Below are 18,885 nucleotides of genomic sequence, written 5' to 3' on the forward strand. Positions count from 1 at the left end.
TCTTCTTCCTCTTCCCTACTCTCATTCCTTGCTAGATCTCTCCACCTTCAAGGTATTTGAGGCCTTGGGAATGAGGCTTTGAGATAGTTAGTGCTTTCCACAAAGTTTATGTTATGCTCGTGATGCATGAAGCTTTCCATCTTCATTGCATCACCTAGGTCACATGGAACACAAAGATTGTATTGTACCAATTCTCTCTTGATGGGAGAAATTATAATACAAATGCCTATTGGAGGGGGGAACGTCTCTACATAAATACGGTCATGTTCTCTAAACTCTCTCTCTTGCAAAAGTATTGTTCATGCGAAGTTAACTACATGTTGTGTTTATGTTGCTACCATCAATTAAGTTCACCCTCTATGCTCACAAAGTAATTTCACAAAAGTACCTTCTCTAATTTCCACTACTCTCAAAGTTAATAGGCCATTTCCATTACATTGGTATCAGAGCATTTGGTTTCTCTTTCTTGCTTAGTAGAGAGTTCTTTAAGTAGCCTATAAATGGTTGATTTTGTTAATTATATTAGGATAAGTGGGACCGGGATCTATTATCGGTTTTGTTGATCCCATTATGTGGGATATGGTGCACACCTTGGGAGCTTTGGACTTAATAATAGGGTCTTTTTAGACTTGCCTACAGCTTTACCATTATTGAGCCATAAGAAGTCTAAAAGGAGCTAGCCCTCGACAATTCTGCAATATTAGACCCACTCCACTATTCTCTATAATTAACGACTTTGAGCCGTGGGTGTAGATACTTAAGTGCCGCTTTTCAAAGGCTAAGAGGAGTGGAAACTAAGGTTTTGAATTGCCAAATCATACACTAAGTAAGTACACAAATTTTGTTAATATGGCTGACAATAACCAAGAGAGTAGAATGAACATTGATAGCTTTGATTTCGCACATGACGGTGCTAATGATGATGCCCCCATGTTTCCCAATAATCTTGTTACTAGGTTGTAGCAAGCTATGGGCAACCCTGCTTTGCAAGCCAAAGCTACTCAACAACTTTACGCTTATGGGATTTCCCTTCCTCTCCAAGAGGAGAGAGAGCTTAGGAGGCCTCTTGAAGAGACCCCCAAAAGAAGACTCTCTCCCATACAAAAGGAGGAATCCAATGAGCAAGAAAGTAATTAAACTTTAAGTTCCTATCAAGACATGGCTCCATGAAGACGACGGTCTAGACAATCGCCAACTCCTCCCAAGAGGAAACGTTCAACCCACAGTCCTTCTCCTCGTCACTCCAAAAGGGAAGAGAGGAAACAAAGGAAGAAAAGGGCAAGAAGAGGTCACCATATTCTCCTTCTTCTTCACCTTCCTCCTCTTCCAACGAAAGCTATGGCTATTCTCCTAAAGAATACAACAGGGGAGGACATGGCAAATCCTACGCTGCATGGCGAAGGTCACAAAAAAAATAATTCAAAGAGGGAGGAAAGAGTATCTCTTTTCTCACCTATGATGGCACCTTTGGTGCCTCCAACAAAGTATTGGCCTTCATCTAGCAATTTGATGCGGCCTTTGGAGACAAGGGCTTCAAAGAGTCCTCCAATCTACGCCATGTAGCTATGCACTTCCAAAAATTGGCTCGTCAATGGTGGGCTAGCCTTCGTGGCAACGGCAAAGCCCCAAAGACATGGAAAACTCTACGAGCTTCCATCATGAAGCAATTCATTGCAAGCGATGAAAAGGACAAAGTGCTCACCGAAAGGCACAGTTTGAAGCTTCTCTCTAATGAGTCTATCCACAAGTATGTAGACAAGTTTTTGGGGATTTACATCTCAAGGCTACTATCTCCAAAAGATAGACTTTGTCGAGCAAAAGCAGCAGTTTTTTGTGGGATTACCTAAAGAGATGGCTGAGTATGTCAACTCACAACGGCTTGGTTCCGTTACCAAAGTAATCCACCACACCATGGTTGCTTCGCCTATCAATTTCCAACAAGGGGCTAGACAAAATGTCAAGCCCATGGAAAAAAAGACAAAAATAATGCAAACTTGGAAAACCAATGCCCAAAATTCTTTCCAAAGCAATTCCAACAATAACAACAACAATCGGTCCAAGGAGAAGGGAGTTTACAAAGGTAAAAACAAAATCTCTCTTGAAGAGCTAGAAGCTTTTTGCAATGACCATAAATGTTTTAAGTGTGGGGAGCAAGGACATGGCTATCGTTCTTGCCCAAGAGAAATGCTCGCACCATCGAAGCTCCAAAAAAGGAAGCTCACCGCTCAACAAGCCTCCTTATCGAGTTTCTTAAGCTTAACAGAAGAGATCATGAGGCAAGTACAAGAATTGGTTGACAAAGGGATGGTGAGGCCTAGCTCCTCTCCCTTTTGTTCTCCAGTCCTTTTAGTTCAAAAGAAAGATGGTACATGCCGTATGTGTGTGGACTATCGAGCACTAAATAATATCACTATCAAAAACAAATTTCTCGTGCCTCAGGTAGAAGATCTGTTTGATAAGCTACAAGGCAATACCTACTTTAGTAGGATTGAACTTAAAAGTGGCTATCATTAAATAAGGATAGTAGATGAAGATATCCAAGATGGCGTCTCGCACAACGTCTGGTCTTTATGAATCTCTAGTCAAGCCTTTTGGCTTGACTAGAGATTCAAGCCTTTTGGTCAAGCCTTTTGGCTTGACTAATGCACTGACCACGTTCAATCGATTAATGGAGAAAATCTTTAGGCCCTATCGCAAATCCACTAGAGTGTTCTTTGATGATGTCATCATCTACTCCAAGTCCTTGGAGGAACATAAGCAACATCTCCAACTGATTTTTCAAGCATTGAGGGAGAACAAGCTTTTTCTCAACGAAAAGAAATGCTAATTTTTCCTCCAAGAGATTCGATACTTAGGTCATATTATCTCTCAAGATGGTATCCAGATGGATCCATCGAAGTTAGAGGTATTAAACGCATGGCTTAATCCAAGGAATCTACATGAGCTAAGAAGCTTTATTGGTATGTGTGCATACTATAGATGCTTCATAGCAAAATTCTCTTAAATACCAGGACCATTACATGACTTAACAAAGAAGAACGTTAAATATTTATGGATTGCTAATGAGAAAATTGATTTTCACAAGCTCAAAAAGAAGCTTACCTCCCAACCAGTCCTCATGCTTCCGGATCTCTCAAAGCCATTTGAGGTCCAATGTGATGCTTGTGGTGATTGTCTTGGAGCAGTCTTGCTTCAAGAAGGGCATGCCATAGCATATGAGAGCCGAAGGCTCAATTCAAATGAACGAGTCTTGGGTATTTATGAGAAAGAGCTTGTAGTTGTTCTACATGTCCTAGACACATGGCAACACTATTTATTGAGGACTCCATTCATTTTACAAACATACCACCAAAGTCTCAAGTACTTCATGACACAAACCAAGCTTTCTGACAAACAAATGAGGTGGGAAAATTTTCTTTTGTAATTTAGTTTTCATATTGCTCACATTGTGGGTAAGCACAATCAAGTGGCCGATACAATCAACTTGAGTTGATAAGCCATCTTTATTTTGATGGCCAACTTTAGTAGGATTGAACTTAAAAGTGGCTATCATCAAATAAGGATAGTAGATGAAGTTAATGCGGTGTCTATAGCTACTCACAATGATCTATCTTCTATGATAGATGAGTATGCTACTGACCCTGACTATAGCGACATAATGTCAGTCCTTGCTTTGGGTAAGAAAGAGGAACCATTCACCTTGTAGGACATTGCTCGATGCCGATGATAATAGCCATGACTTATAAGAATCTTTTCAAAAGATTCAGGAGGCTATATCCATCTCTCAAAAAAGGCAAAAGCTATTGCTGACAAGCATAGATGGGCCTTAACATTCAAAGAAAATGATTAGGTCTTACTTAAGTTTCCTAAGGCTGGATTAATGCAAATGAAGAGCAACAATCCTACGGGCCATCAAAAGTATTATGCTAAGCTAGCAAAAAGATACTATGATCCTTTCCAAATCTTGAAGCCCATCAATGAGATGGCTTATCAACTCAAGTTTCCCAACCATTGGCTCATACACAATGCCTTTCATGTGAGCCTACTTAAGCCCTACAAAGGAGACCCACCACGTGAACCAATTATTGAAGACCCTCCCAAAATCAAAGACCAAGAAGAGGTGCTACAACCTAAATCTATTCTTTGGCATGAAGACAAGGTACTACGACATGGTAAGATTATCCAATGATATCTTATTAAGTTCAAAACTTATCCTTTTGAAGATGCTAGATGGATGCAAGGAATACAGTTTAAGGATAGTATGAACCTTGTCAATGCTACATTAGAGTAAGGAAATGTACAAATTTATTTCAAATCATCAATGTTTTTGTCTTATAATACTAATTCTCTTTTTATTGTGCACAAATTTAAATAGTATGCATGCTTAGAATCATGTTTGTGATGACGACGTCTCTCAAACACCAAGTAGAATTTGTCACTCTACTTGGGAGAATGAAATGGACTAAAGAGCAGACATGCTTGCGGAAACTATGTCTCCCAAGCACCAAATGGATTAGTCATCCATCTTGGAAAGATGTCGTAGGATCAAAAGGGATCCTCTACCCGCTAAGAAAGGTTGACTAATGACTAAGGCTTTATCTCTTCTACTTCATAGTCATGGGGACGACTATGATTTCAAGAGAGAGGTAATATCATAAAAACTAATATTTAACCAACCCAAATGATTTTCTCATATTAAACTGATCATTTAATGTGGAAGAATAAACGAGAACAAGGGTTAGAATATAGGTATGTGCTTTAGATGCATCTAAGCACGGGACCAAAGATAATGGGTCAAAATAGGAGATGGTTTATCAAAGAGAAATGATAATGGAGCTTAAAGATCCTAGGGTTAGCTTCATTAAAGACCTCCAAAGGTTAGTGTTAAAAAGTCCTTTGACCTTCAGTAAGCTTGGGCTGAAAGCTTGGGCTGAGCTTGAGGTGGGAACGTGGCCCAAGCTTGAGGTGCTTGTCGTGCTTGATGACTAAGGTGCTTGAGGTGCTTGATGACTAAGATGCTTGAGGTTCTTGTCGTGCTTGTTGACGAGGGAGTCTGAGGTGCTTGTGGGAACACTACCCAAGCTTGAGATGCTTTGTCATGCTTGCTGTGACTAAGGTGCTTGGGGGTAAGGTGTCCAAAAAGTCAAATCCCATCCCTACAAGAGAGGGGGCGAGCCCTAAAGCTAAGGGGATACGAGAGAACACACAGACCCTCACACAAGGCTAGCTTGGTACAAAGAAATCAAAAGGGACACTTGTCAATCTCCTCCTCATGTTGCCCTCATGGTGTGCGTAAAACCTATTGGTTGGCCTCCCAAGGGATCTAATGATACATTAGCTGATTTAATTAATTATTTTTGCATTTATCAAGTCCTCTCTCTCAAAGGGGAAAGGGGGACACTTGTCCCAAGACTAGCATGCTTGCTTGTGATTGGCTAGGCCTAGAGGGGTCCAATGAGCTTCAAGCATGAGCTACAAGGGGGGGTCGACCAAGGAAGCTAGGGGAATTCTTGGGGGGTATACTCTCCCACACACACTCACACACACTCTCATTGTGTGAAGTGCAAAGTGCAAGAGCTCCATCTCCTTCTCCAAGCTACTAGAGAAGTTGAGATCCTACACCAACACTCTTGGCTATGGAATGAAAATCCAACCAAGATTCATGCTTCAATGCTTAAGCTTGCCATCTTCTCCATCTTCATTACTATTGTATTATGTATGCTATCAAGAAGAGTGATGATAAGTGAGGAATTAATTCTTTCTCCTATGAAATGTTTCTTCTTTCTCTTCCCTACCCTCATTCCCCGCTAGCTCTCTCCACCTTCGAAGGTGTTTGAGGCCTTGGGACTGAGGCTTGGGATGGTTAATGCTTTCCACAAAGTTTACATTATTCTCGTGATGTAAGAAGCTTTCCATCTTCATTGCATCACATAGGTCACAAGGAACACAAAGATTGTATTTTGTACCAAGTCTCTCTTGATGGGAGAAACTATAATACAAATGCCTATTGGAGGTGGCTCCACATAAATTCGATCCTCAACTGTTGTCATGTTTATGTTGCTACCATCAATTAAGTTCACCCTCTATGCTCACAAAGTAATTTCACAAAAGTACCTTCTCTAATTTCCCCTACTCTCAAAGTTAAAGCCATTTCCATTACACCTGTTTTCAAAAAGATCCAAATTCACCAAAATTATATATCTTTACACAAATATTATCAATTTTACATCAAATTTTGATTCTTTTGGTATCTCTAGGCATGTCACCCCTATATCTCAAAATACTTTCTTCTTTTATAGCCCTCAAGGAGGTTAACATTTGACTCCTTACCTGCAACTCCATAGCTAGAGTAGCAAAGAAAGTATCCCGCTCTTGAAGCATTGAATCCTGCAACATACCCAAATATTCTAAGTGTTGCAGCTCTCTCAAGTAGCATGACCTTGTTTGCATTGTTTACATCTTCAGGGAAAATATTAGCAACTCAGGATCTTCAGAATACTACGTTTGAAAAGCACAAAAGGTGACACTATCCAATGTAGGCAAGTAGTGCATGAGGGAGGAGGCATCCCTTCTGGAAGTGCCCTCTGCTGCTTTCCCTCTGGAGCCTTTAGCTCTCCCAAGAAAATTATCCTTGTCAAGGAGTTCGATATGCAAAACAAGAAGTAATAAATAAATAATAAAAACTTCAAAACAAAAGAAGATTGTAGAAAGGGAGATCAAGGTGAGCCTGAGTATACCTTTTGCAACTCATCCTCGGCAATGACTTTTTTAATAAGGATATTTCATGATCTAGTCATCTCTCTTTTGTCAATGTCCTTATTTACCTCTTTTACCTTAAAATCTCTGCCAAAAGATTGGATACCAAGGTTCTTCTCAAAATCCTCATCTTTAAGAGTAGGTTTCTTCTATGCCACTCTTTTCATGCATAGAGCAAGTGCATCAGGAGCAGGAAGAAATAAGTTATCAAGATGTCTACAAATCAAGTGCCAAAAACTCCTCTTTTGACTCTTCTTCTGTATCAATGAAGTCGTTGGCCACCTTAAAGGCTTCAAAAATGGTTGCAATACATTAGTCCTCCATGATGTTAAAACATGCATTGAATACAGTGGAGAGGGATATACTCTTTTCCATTGATATAAAAGAAGGGAAGGCTTGGAATAGTAATAGAGGTCTCAGAGAACTCTACCTCCTATGTGGGCTCATAAATGGCAGTACTAGCTCTAAATTGAGCAACATCAAAATTTGAACTCTCTTGCTCCTCACCTACACCATGAATTTCTTCCTCCTCCATGATGTTCAAACATGCATTGAATACAGTGGAGAGGGATATACTCTTTTCCATTGATATAAAAGAAGGGAAGGCTTGGAACAGTAATAGAGGTCTCAGAGAACTCTACCTCCTATGTGGGCTCATAAATGGCAGTACTAGCTCTAAATTGAGCAACATCAAAATTTGAACTCTCTTGCTCCTCACCTACACCATGAATTTCTTCCTCCTCTAGAACTTCACTTTTCTCAAGCTGCAGGACTGTGGAAACATTTGTAATTGTTTCCTCTTTGTCTGTATCTTTCACATCGTCTTGACCATTGCCTCGCATGTTAACTTTAAGGAACAAATAGAAAATAAAGGCAAAGTTCCTTTGTAACAAGGTTACAAGGCTTTGAATGGAAATAGCAAGCAGTGCTTAGTAGGAAAACAAAAGAAGACTTCTTGGAAAATATTCCTAATTTCCTTGTTACTTTGCCCTTCTTAATTGGGTTGGTAGTAAATTCTTTTAGATGACAATAACTCTTGCCATCCAATACAAAACATTTACCCTTAACTGCCTCCTCAAACTCTTTGACCTTCTCTAATGGAAAATCTCTCAATTTGTCTAAAATAATTGAAAGAGAAAATTGAGGATTGAATATACCATATGCCTTTTTGAACAATTCCATGTCACCACCATCTATGGCAACAACCAAGAGTTTTTCACTTGGGCTCTCCTCCAAAATCTTCTATCCACCCTTAGTAATCCGAGTCTTTTTTTTTTGGCTTTGGAAGAAGCCCAAATGATGCAATGCGGGCGGGAGATGAAAAGTACAAACACCCCAGCTCATGCCGTGCCGGAATGGGAGAGGAAGCAAAAGGGGTGGATCGAAAAGGTCAGCCCGGAATGGGAGAGAAGCAAAAGGGGTTCAATCTGCAAGGTCAGCCTAGAATGGGAGAGAAGCAAAAGGGGTGGATTGGGAGAGCAAAGAGGGGTGGATTGATAGGGTATTGCAGGATAAGAACTTAGCTATGCAACCTAAACAGCACGATGAGAGGTTTTCAAGATTTGTGGAGGGGTGCTTTATCACGTCGTGCAGGCTTAAATTGTCAATTGGCACACAACAACTAAACAATGAGATGAGAGGTTTTCAAGAGTTTGAAGGGGTGCTTTCTCGCATTGTGCGGGCTGGAATGGACAAACTACAAAAGGTAATCACTATGAGGGGATAGGAAGGTCTACCTTAGAGATAGGGTGGAACGGGATCGCACCGTGTGGGAGGCTATGCGCGGTTTAAGAGTTGTGTGAAAGTGAGAATCATACTTATATATGGGGCAAAATTCGACCGTTGGTAACACATGTCAACCATGCACTCGTGCCATGTGGCATCATCACTAGAAGATTTTGGAGGTGGACCTTATTGAGCAAAGAGAAAAGGAGGCGCATCAAATGGGCAGTAAGGCAAGGTAACATTCTAATCTCTCTCTCTCTCTCTCTCTCTCTCTCTCTCTCTCTCTCTCTCTCTCTCTCTCTCTCTCTCTCTCTCTCTCTCTCTCTCTCTCTCTCTCTCTCTCTCTCTCACACACACACACACACACACACACACACACACACACAGGTGCACTAGGGAAATCCAAAGGGCGTATGGAGGGCGGAGGGAGGAGCAGTAGGGATGTAGGTGCAAGAGAGGAGGACCAAGCAGGAGGAAAGAGTGCAAAGGAGAGGGGGAAGGGATATAGCCCTCTGTCTCCTTGTTTGATCTACGTCGCGTGCACGACAACATAAGTGGAGTAAACAAGTCCCTGCACACCGTGAGACAAAAGAGTGGAAGAAACTTTCCCTTTTTCCCTCTCCCTCTACTATGCTCTGCGGTGCACGCAAGGCAATTGAAAGTTTGTAAACATCTCGACGTGCACCGTGGGACAAAACTCTCTATACCCAGTTGAGGGTGCTAAGATACACACCCCCCCCCCCCCCCCCCCCCCCCCCCAAAAAAAAAAAAAACTCTACTTCTCCTCCCATAGAATATTCTCTTCTCTCTCTCTCTCTCTCTCTCTCTCTCTCTACAAAGCATACTTTATCTCTCCCTATCTCTTTTTCTCTATGTTCTGCTAGACTAGGCACGCCACCATAATGTAGTACATGCAATAAAGTGAATAATTTACTTCTTTATTGAAACTGTACGAATCATCAAATTCCCACTAGATATAATTAGACATTTCACACGTATGAGGAATGTATTTGTTAAAACACCATGCATGACGGCAATGGTTACATGATTGTTTAGATTGAGAGAGAGAGAGAGAGAGAGAGAGAGAGAGAGAGAGAGAGAGAGAGAGAGAGAAGGAAGGCTTGATTGGATGTGCTTCTTGCAGTGACGATAAGTACCAACATGCACTACTATGCTCTACGACACGCCTGGATGCACATAGTGTTGCTATTCTCTTCTACATGCACCGTTGGAGTACGTAATGAGAGATAGACCTGGTTCCTTTTTTTGTTCCATGGCGTGCATCGATGGGTTTGAAATCCACCGATTGTCTTGCACGAGAGAGAGAGAGAGAGAGAGAGAGAGAGAGAGAGAGAGAGAGAGAGAGAGAGAGAGAGAGAGAGAGAGAGAGAGAGAGAGAGAGAGAGAGAGAGAGAGAGAGAGAGAGAGAGAGAGAGAGAGAGAGAGAGAGAGAGAGAGAGAGAGAGATAAACACAGGACTGTTTGATTCTGCATACATCGTGTGGAGAAAAAACTCCCTCCAATATGACGAGGTGCATTCAATGTAACCAATAAAGAGACATTCCCTCAATCATCATGGCCGTTATGACTCTGTCAAAGGAATCCACTTGAAAGTACACTTTTTGAATGGTTGATGAGGACATCCTTTTATTATCACACCAATTTTCTAGAGAGAGAACGCAAAACCTTGTATTTTCTTAAAAGGCCCTACAAATGACCTCCAAAATTCCCTAATGGCCCACAATGATCAACTGTATGGATGATCGTCCATCTGTATGGATGATCGTCCATATATAAGCTCCAAGACACGTACTCATTTGTGACGCCATTAGCGTTATTTGCTTCTTCTCTTGCAAGTTCTCCCCACCCTACACGGTGTGATAAGGCGTTGTTTTGCATTCTTGAACCCTCTCCTATTGCTTTATTTGGGAAAAGTGCTCAAATCCAGGGAAAAGTCCTTCTTGCTAGAAGGGGTTAGCCAGAGCTTTGGCAGTCCGTCATTGCTTTGTTTGGGCACATCTCCTAGGAAGCCTAGACAGTGTGATACGAGAGAGTTGAACATCTTTGGATATATCCTTATTGCTTTGTTCGGGGATTCCCTTGTACAAGTTTGACATCTTTTTATCAGCCTTCACGGTGCGATACTGTGTGCTTCCAAAACTTGAAACCTATTTTATTGCTTCCTTCAAGGATTCCCTTGTGCTATCTTTACATTTTCCTATCATCCTTCATGGCACAATACGGTGTGCTCCTTAAAGTTGAAGCCTATTATATTGTGTCGTTCAGTTATTCTGATCAACTATCATGGCAGAACAAAGAAGACCGCTAGAAAGGTTTACAAAGTCCTAGAGGAGTCAAATAAACATGAAGAGAACCAAGAGGAACCAATTGCCAATCCAAAATCACAGAAGGTTGAGTGAGTTCCAAAACCTCATCACAGGCCCATTGCTAGGAAGAGAATGAATTATCACGTGAAATCTTTGAGGGAGATCAAGAAAGCACAAATATCTACTTGTCTTCTTATCCCTAGGTTGCCCTTCATGAGAGTAGTCAAGGAGATGTCAAACAGAATGGTTAGTATGATGAGAAGTAAATTTTTTGTTTCAGTAAAGTGGAAATCTCAAGCCTTGATGTGCCTTCAGGAGGCTGTTGAAGATTTCTTAATTCATTTCATCAATGATAGCTACATTACAGCTACATTTTCTCACAGGGTCACACTCATGAGCAAAGATTTTGTGCTTGTGTCAAGGCTGAGGTACAAGTTTGACAAGGCTCTGGAGCCAATTCCTAGTGAGGGTCTTAGGGCCTACCAAATTTTAAAAATTCCTCTTGCCATGCAGCAAAAGAAGTCAGGGGTTGTCATTGAAGATATTACACACCAGTATGAGACAAGAATGGCCAAGGATATCAAAGCAAGCAAGGAGGTTGAGAGGGAGCAAGACATGATATCAAAAGATGCTATCCTTATAGACCAAGAAAATTTTTTAAGAGCATCCAACTCCCTACTTTATGAAAAAGTTACAGGCCAAATGCTTGTGGATGTCTCCATGTATGGGGATGAGGAGGTAAACTGTGACATATCCCCTCAGGACACAAGGATGCTTGTAAACCCAAACATTGAGGTTGGAGATAATTTGATATTTATCTGCCTTAGGGTACAAGGGCCTCATTGGGGGATGTATTTTCTTTGACCTCAGGTGTCTTATGAGGGATCTTTCAGAGGCTATGGCTATGCAAGTATCCATACTTGATCCTCTAGTGACATTGTGCCTATTCAACAAGTAGGGAAACCTTTCAAATTCTTTTGAATAATTCAATGTAATGATATGCAATCACATAATCTACCCCTATGTTGAAGCATAAGTCTTAACTCCTAACATTTTTTTAGATTTTGTGGCGTTCCTAGCTAATTGTTATTTTCTTGTAGAGGCCATTGGAGTCTTATTATCTTCATTATCTTGGAGAAAGATGTTATATTTATGAATTTATCGTCAAATATTCATGGAAGAAGTAAACTATAAGTCTAAAGTATGATTTATGCATACTTGATGACCCCTTGGCTTTTGTTAGTATCTCTTTGAGTGATGTTTGCTTGCAATGCTTTCAGACTTATTGTTAGTGCTTCCAAACTTATCTTTGGTCATCTGAGTACCACAAATAAGGATTACAATATAGAATCTTTCAAGTACTACAATCAAAAGGTGCCTTTACAAACAGACTCAACATCTTGTGGATGGAGGGTGCTTGCCAATGCATGGAGAGTCAGTGGGGAGAGCCAGTGGATCAAGAAAAAGGGCACCTCAAGGGCCAATACAAAGGGGGCCGTCTCATGGTAAAGCAAGGGAAAGAGGCCGGGTAGGGCAAGTGTAGCCGGGCAGCCAAATTGAGCGGAAAAATAAGGATTACAATATAGAATCTTTCAAGTACTATAATCAAAAGGTGCCTTTACAAACAGACTCAACATCTTGTGGATGGAGGGTGCTTGCCAATGCATGGAGATATCTTGAGTCAAGGTGCAGGATGACTACAGTCACTATAAGTGTACATCACATATTCTATTGATTTTTTTTTACTTCTAACTTATGTACTTATGTTCTTTGATTTTTTTTCTATTAGTTATAGTTGCATGAATAATCAGAGTCTTAGGTCACATGGGTGAAAGAGAAGGTTGTTTCTATGGTCTTGGAAAGATCTATAAACCCAAATGATCTAGACTCTCTTATGGCACCAAATCCAGATGATCCAAAATCTCCTATTCCACCAAAGAAAGGTAAATCCACCAAGGGTTTGATTGCAAAGAAAAAGGAGGACAAGAAGAAGAGCCATGCAAAGAGGAGCCCTGCAAAGAAGAACCCTACTAAGAGGACTTCTACCAAGAGGAAGAGCCCCACCAAGAAGAAAAGCCCTACAAAAAGAAAACCAGAAGAAAAGGGCCCTCCATTCCATTCACCATTGTTATTCAAGGTTCTCAAGCATCGTTCAACTAAGAACAGTAAGAGAGAATGCCTGGCTCACCTTTCAAACTTCTAGTCATGTTGCCAAAGAAGGTTGCCAAGTCTCCCAAGCCAACCACCCCTCAGGAATCCAAAGCACCACCCCCCATAGAACCCACTGCTAAGACCCCCATGTCAAGCCCTGAGGAGCCCAATACATCACCCCCACAGAACCTAACTCACCACCACCCCCTCTTGAACCGACTTCATCATGAGTGATTACTCCACAAAGCTATGTACATTTTTGTTCATTTTTTGTCCATATGAACATGCACTCTTTGGTGGTTCATAATTTGTACTTCAAAATTAATACCAACTATTTGATTCTTGACTGTGTATCATGGTGTTATTTAGATTTAAAACCACATAAATAATGATCACAACAAAGTTGAAAAGACACGTAAATTTACAAAATGTAATGATTACAATATTGAACTCTTGTTTTGCCAATTCCTTGCAAGTGTCTCAAATACAACTCTCTTTGGGGAAGACATGTGATGCAAGAGGTTGAATTCTACATCCTTGTGCTCACAACACCACTTTGAATCTATACTCAGCAGATGTTTTATCAAGAAACTCAAGAGATTCTCTAACATCATATAGTCTCCAATTTTTTGTTACTATCATCCTTATATGCTCAGTGTATGGATGGACTATGACCTTTAGTTCAAACTCTAGACAATTTTCCTCAGAGTCGAGAGGAACCCAACTACCTAGCTTGCTTCTCCATCTCATATAGTCATAGCCTAGAACTAATATCTGACGACGTAATTGGTATGAGATAGAAGTAGAATTTGGGCTTACTTTACAACTGATATTATTGCCAATATGGAAAGTTTCTTTGGTACTCCATACTTCTCCAAGTGCAGTTGCCAGTTCAGTCATAGAAAGTCTTCTATTAAGCCACATCGTCTTTGTCCTCTACAAATCCATTGTTTTGAAACATGCCACAAAGGCATGTTTAGGCAAGCACCATTGAACTTTAATCCTTCTTAAAACCCTACCAGGAGACATAGCTTTAAGGATGTCTTCTTTGATCTTGGATTTGAAGCTTGATATAGTACGCGCATCCAGAGATTCCCAATCAAGTGATCTTATGGTGGGAACGGGTAATTGGTGTAGTTCTTCATATGCACCTTCACTTTATGGAACCCTGTATTTTGAAAAAAGACAAACAAATCCATTGTTTTGTAGAAAGAAGTCCACAAGTTAATATGGAGAAGGAGATGCAAGTCAGGGTGTGTCATGCATTGTCAAGGGTGAAAAAGCTTATGAAAACCTTACATGCATGTGTGGATGTTGAAGAGGATTGTAACTTGGAAGGTTGGGACAACCATGATGACATGGATATCATGGATGTTTGGTCTTGGTTTGATGTGAGTGATACATGTCATGATGGTGATAATGTTGATCCATGGCCTTTTTGTTTGTATGACATGAGCCTTGATGGTTGGAGCTCAATTGTGATTGATGATTGTCCTTATAACTTTGAAGGAAGCCATTATGTGTGCACGATGGATGCAAGGGATAATGATTTTCCATTTGATCGTGGTAAGGGTATATGGTGTTGATTCATTTGTACATGATGTATCTTTGTATATAAGCTTTTGCATAGTCTACTGCTAAGCATGCTCTAGCAGACTGGGGGTTTGGTAAACTATATTGCGCGCATTTTGAGAACCCTATTTTCTGTAAATTTGTACATACAGACATGACGCTTGATGTCAAATGTGTGTGTGGGCTTTCTTTTTGTGGGGTTTTTATCTTGCTTTAGCAAGCACATGTACATGCACTGCAAGTCGTTAGTCTAGCACCAGCTGTCGGGCCACTGTAAGTGTCCGTGAGTGAGTTTTTTGAAGGGAGACTTGTATATAATTGAAACTCATGTATAAACTTAAAAAATTTCATCTAAACTCTAAAAAAATTGCAGGTTTGAGCTTGTGGTGCCTCCTTGATGGTTTCTAATTGCAATTTTTGCCCTTGCCTTGCCTACTCTAAGTGTAGTCGTGTCGGGACAGCTCTCTGTTCGTGTCAATTTTGCATGTAGCAGCATGTCGATTCAATTTTGGCCATCTTCAGCTTTCTTGCCATTCATTTCTCAAGATTTCTCTCAAGCTTTAAAGTGACCCTTGAAGTTGTGCTCTTCAGGTTATGGCTAAGTTCTCTGCAGGGTTATGGCTATGGTAGCCTAGTGGTAAATTGTGTGCAGATAGATTGGGAGGACATGTATCTATGAATTGTGGAATTGATGTTGAATTTGTGGGTTTTTGATGTTCAATTGTGAAAGGGAAAGCTATAGTCTTCATATGCATTGGTTGGCGTGTGTTGTAAATCCGTGCCTTAACAGGGTTTTGCTCCTATGTGACATAGTCTCTTGGGTGGGCGACGGCCAGTAAATTCCCAAGAGGACTACTCTTGTTGGATCTATGGTGTTTCAAATGGGCTTTCCGAATCTTTTTGTTCTCGTAGTGCCCTTTCAATGCTCTTGGGTGACATCGCTTTAGAGGTGTTCCAGTTTTCTTGTTTCCCAACAACGTCTGGAAGGACAAGGGAAAGGCTAAGAAGGCAGATAGATGAATGGCAAGAGTAGAGGACCCTCGCGGCCAAGATCAGTAAGTATATAACAAAGAAGATTCTAGAGAGGCTTCAATTCTTAGGACAAGAACCATTCAATGGATTTTTCCTAAGGCTCCAGAGGCTATGGAGAAGGAACTCCCAAAGAAGAAATCTAGTAAGGGAGATTCTAGGAAAGAACCCAAAGAACCAGCAAAGGGCTCAAAGGATTGCTAGGAGAAGGGTGTCCAACAAGTCAAGGTAAACTTGGATGAGGCTGATAAATTGGAAATGGGGACAAACAATATTGAAAGGTAGCAATCCAATTCCCTACAAAATAATCCATTAGCTAGATGATGTAAAAGGTCAGCAAAGCCATGGCACTATGAGGACATTTATCTAGAAGGGAGATCATCGAGTTCAAATAGTAGATCTAGAAATGAATAAGATCAGATCTATATCAAGGTTTGTGATAAGATTTAGAGGCTAGCTATTATATTGGATGGCATTAAAAATACTTTGCTAGAGGCTATTAGTTTTATCAAGAAGCAAAGGAAAAAAGAACCAGATATAATGGTAGTGGATTTGTTTGAGATAAAAGATGATGAATTATTGATCATCTAGATTGATTATGAGATCAAAAAATAGTGGGAGTTACTCTCAGGGGATGGTTGTGCTAGTGTTAACATTCTAGGGGAGCATGTTAAATAGAGATTGAGAATTCATGAAATGAAACCGACTCCTTTTAGAATTCAAACGACAGAATAGCAGATAGTGAAGGCTAGTGATCTAGTTTAAAATTATTAGATTAGGATAGATTTTGAGAAGGTTAAAACCATTTTCTTGCCATTAGATGTGCAAGGGGTTTATAGTATGTTATTAGGAAGGCCATGGATCAAAAGTGTGAGAGTCATACATGACTATGTAGGACAAACACTGACAATCCAATGACCCAATGGTAGAATTCAAGTAAAGACAAACAATACGAGAAGTTGGAAAAGGAAATTGAAGCTAGAAGAGCTATGTAGGAAATATGGAACAAAGAAGATTGAACAAATGATAGCATCCATAAACATATTTTCCATAATGGAGATAGATTTAAATGCAGTTCTTTTGGATCATAAGAGGGCAGAATAGCAAAGACAACAATATCCAAAAAAAACCACTAATTTAAATCCAAGTGAAATACCAGTGAATTTGAATGGTAGACCGTGGAAAATCCAGGAAGCCAGACTACGAGATGTGCCAAATCACATGAAGAGCATATCGGTAATCGATTATTTACTAAAGGCAAGATTCATTTTACTAAGGTGGCAAGTAGCGACTGATTGTTCCCTATAATGGTTGTTTCAAAGAAAGTTGGGAAACGTAGGGTCTATGGGGATAATTATAGGAAGCCGAATGGTCATACCATCAAAGATCCATTTCCTTTGCCATTCATAGATATGATGCTATATGAGATAGTAGGCCATGAAATGTAGAGCTTCATGGATGGGTATAGTGGGTACAATCAGCTATAGTTATCACCATAAGATAGGGTGAAAATGACATTCATCACTAAATGGGGAGCTTTCGCGTTTTTGGTAATGCCACTTGGGTTATGTAATGCTTAGCAACCTTTCAGAGATGTATGGTGGGCATCTTCAATGAGTTTTTACATAAATTTCTGGTGATATTTGTGGACAATTTTTTAGTTCTCTCAATTGAAGACATGCATCTCCTATTTCTAGACATGGTATTTAAAATATATAGAGTGTTTGACAGATGTAGCTGCTAGCCGACGACACCTAGTCAAGCCTAAAATTTTGATATAATCCATCTTATTTCTCTTGAAAAGCCTTTTAAAAGCGACATTATGATTTTTGAGCCGAATGTTGTACATTCAGAGCATCGCGTTCCTTATCTTTTGCTCTTTCATTTAACTATAACCATTCTCAACCTTGTTATCTACATATTTGAGTGAAAAAATGGTTTTTTTAATAAATATTTTGACCTTAGGAGAGTGTTCCTAGACCATACGGAAACCTACCTGGACTGTTCTATTGTAGTTTTTAGGATCTAGACCATGATGGATCAAGATTTTGGTACCTTTTTGGATGACCTCCAGACTTTGTAGATTAGTGTCCTTAGGCCTATTATAGTTTCAGAATCTCCTAAAGTTTTGTTGCATTCCAAGTTCATTTGGTCGACAAAATGGTGTGATGACCTAGAGCAGCGAGATAGGACATAAGTTGATTTCCCCGATCAAAGAGTGATAGTTTGCTGAGAGTTTGTTGGTTGTGTTGATAGCTTATTTCACTATATTCACTTCTTTGACATCATCAAAGAATCTCCGTGCCCCATTTGATTCACTTTTCTAAGTATTGACATTATGTTAGTGCCAGATAGCTATGCTACACAAGTCTGATCACGAGGACCTTCTAACATTGGCATCATTGCTAGGGATATGACCCTTAGGTGGTGAGCTCTAGTTGTATTCATAGCCTTCTTTTCTAGAGATTTTGTTGCCCATTCTGTTTACACCTTAGCAGCACAGTGAAGCAGCTAGATACGGGGTTTAGTGATTGGTAGAGGCTAGATGTCAAGGACTTAGTAGATCTACTCTTGAGAGTTATGAGTGAGATACAAAAGGAATTTTATTTTTCAGTTTTCTCAATGCTTTGAAAGTACTGTTTTGCAATTTGTTTTACCTTCAAATTGCACTTTTTTGTCAGTTTTTGTTCATAGAGTCATTTCAACATGTAGGAGTAGGGTAAGGAGTAACTACCACCATCAAATTTGGATTGAAAGATTAGAGCAAAAACTATTGAAAACTATATTTGGGCAAAAGGGTGAAAGCATGGTTTGGTGGTACAAAAAAAGGACCTATTTTGCTTCTACCTGGTTGGTACTTCTACATATGTCCACACTTTGGAGGGAACCTTTTTTTTTCATCTATGTTAAAGAATGGTAGGAAGGAAATTTGTATGATTTAAACTTTCCATGAAAGAAAACGTGGGTGGGGCAATAAGTAATGCGAGTGGTGTTTTGAAACCGTGCCAAAAGTCCCATCACAGACTGCGTTTGTGAGTGGCGCAGTTGCTCAACACATTTTCCAGCTTCCACCTTGCTCTCTTACTACATCACCTTCTGCAAACCACTACAGTTGCAGGTAACAAGCTCCCCGGCTACTCACAATTAGGAAGATGAGGACGCCAGCGAGGAAATCAGCAGCCAAAGCGTCACCTGACAATGGGAAAAAGAAGAAGAGGACAATGGATGCAAAATCCCCTCGGAACATTGACACCCCAAATACGAGGGCTAGCAAGGGGGCCTCCTTTGTGGAGAGGGAGAAACCTGTTGTGTCCATGGAGACTTC

The 18,885-nt window shown here is 40.3% G+C and overlaps 1 pseudogene; it reads left to right on the top strand.

Annotated features, from left to right (window-relative positions):
* Positions 1–11,802: 11,802 nt before the first annotated feature.
* On the top strand, positions 11,803–12,968 carry LOC147420627 (uncharacterized; annotated as a pseudogene).
* Positions 12,969–18,885: the final 5,917 nt, after the last annotated feature.

The sequence above is a fragment of the Adiantum capillus-veneris genome, chromosome 28, assembly GCF_014529385.1.
Source record: "Adiantum capillus-veneris isolate H3 chromosome 28, ASM1452938v2, whole genome shotgun sequence".
NCBI classification, from domain to species: Eukaryota; Viridiplantae; Streptophyta; class Polypodiopsida; order Polypodiales; family Pteridaceae; genus Adiantum; species Adiantum capillus-veneris.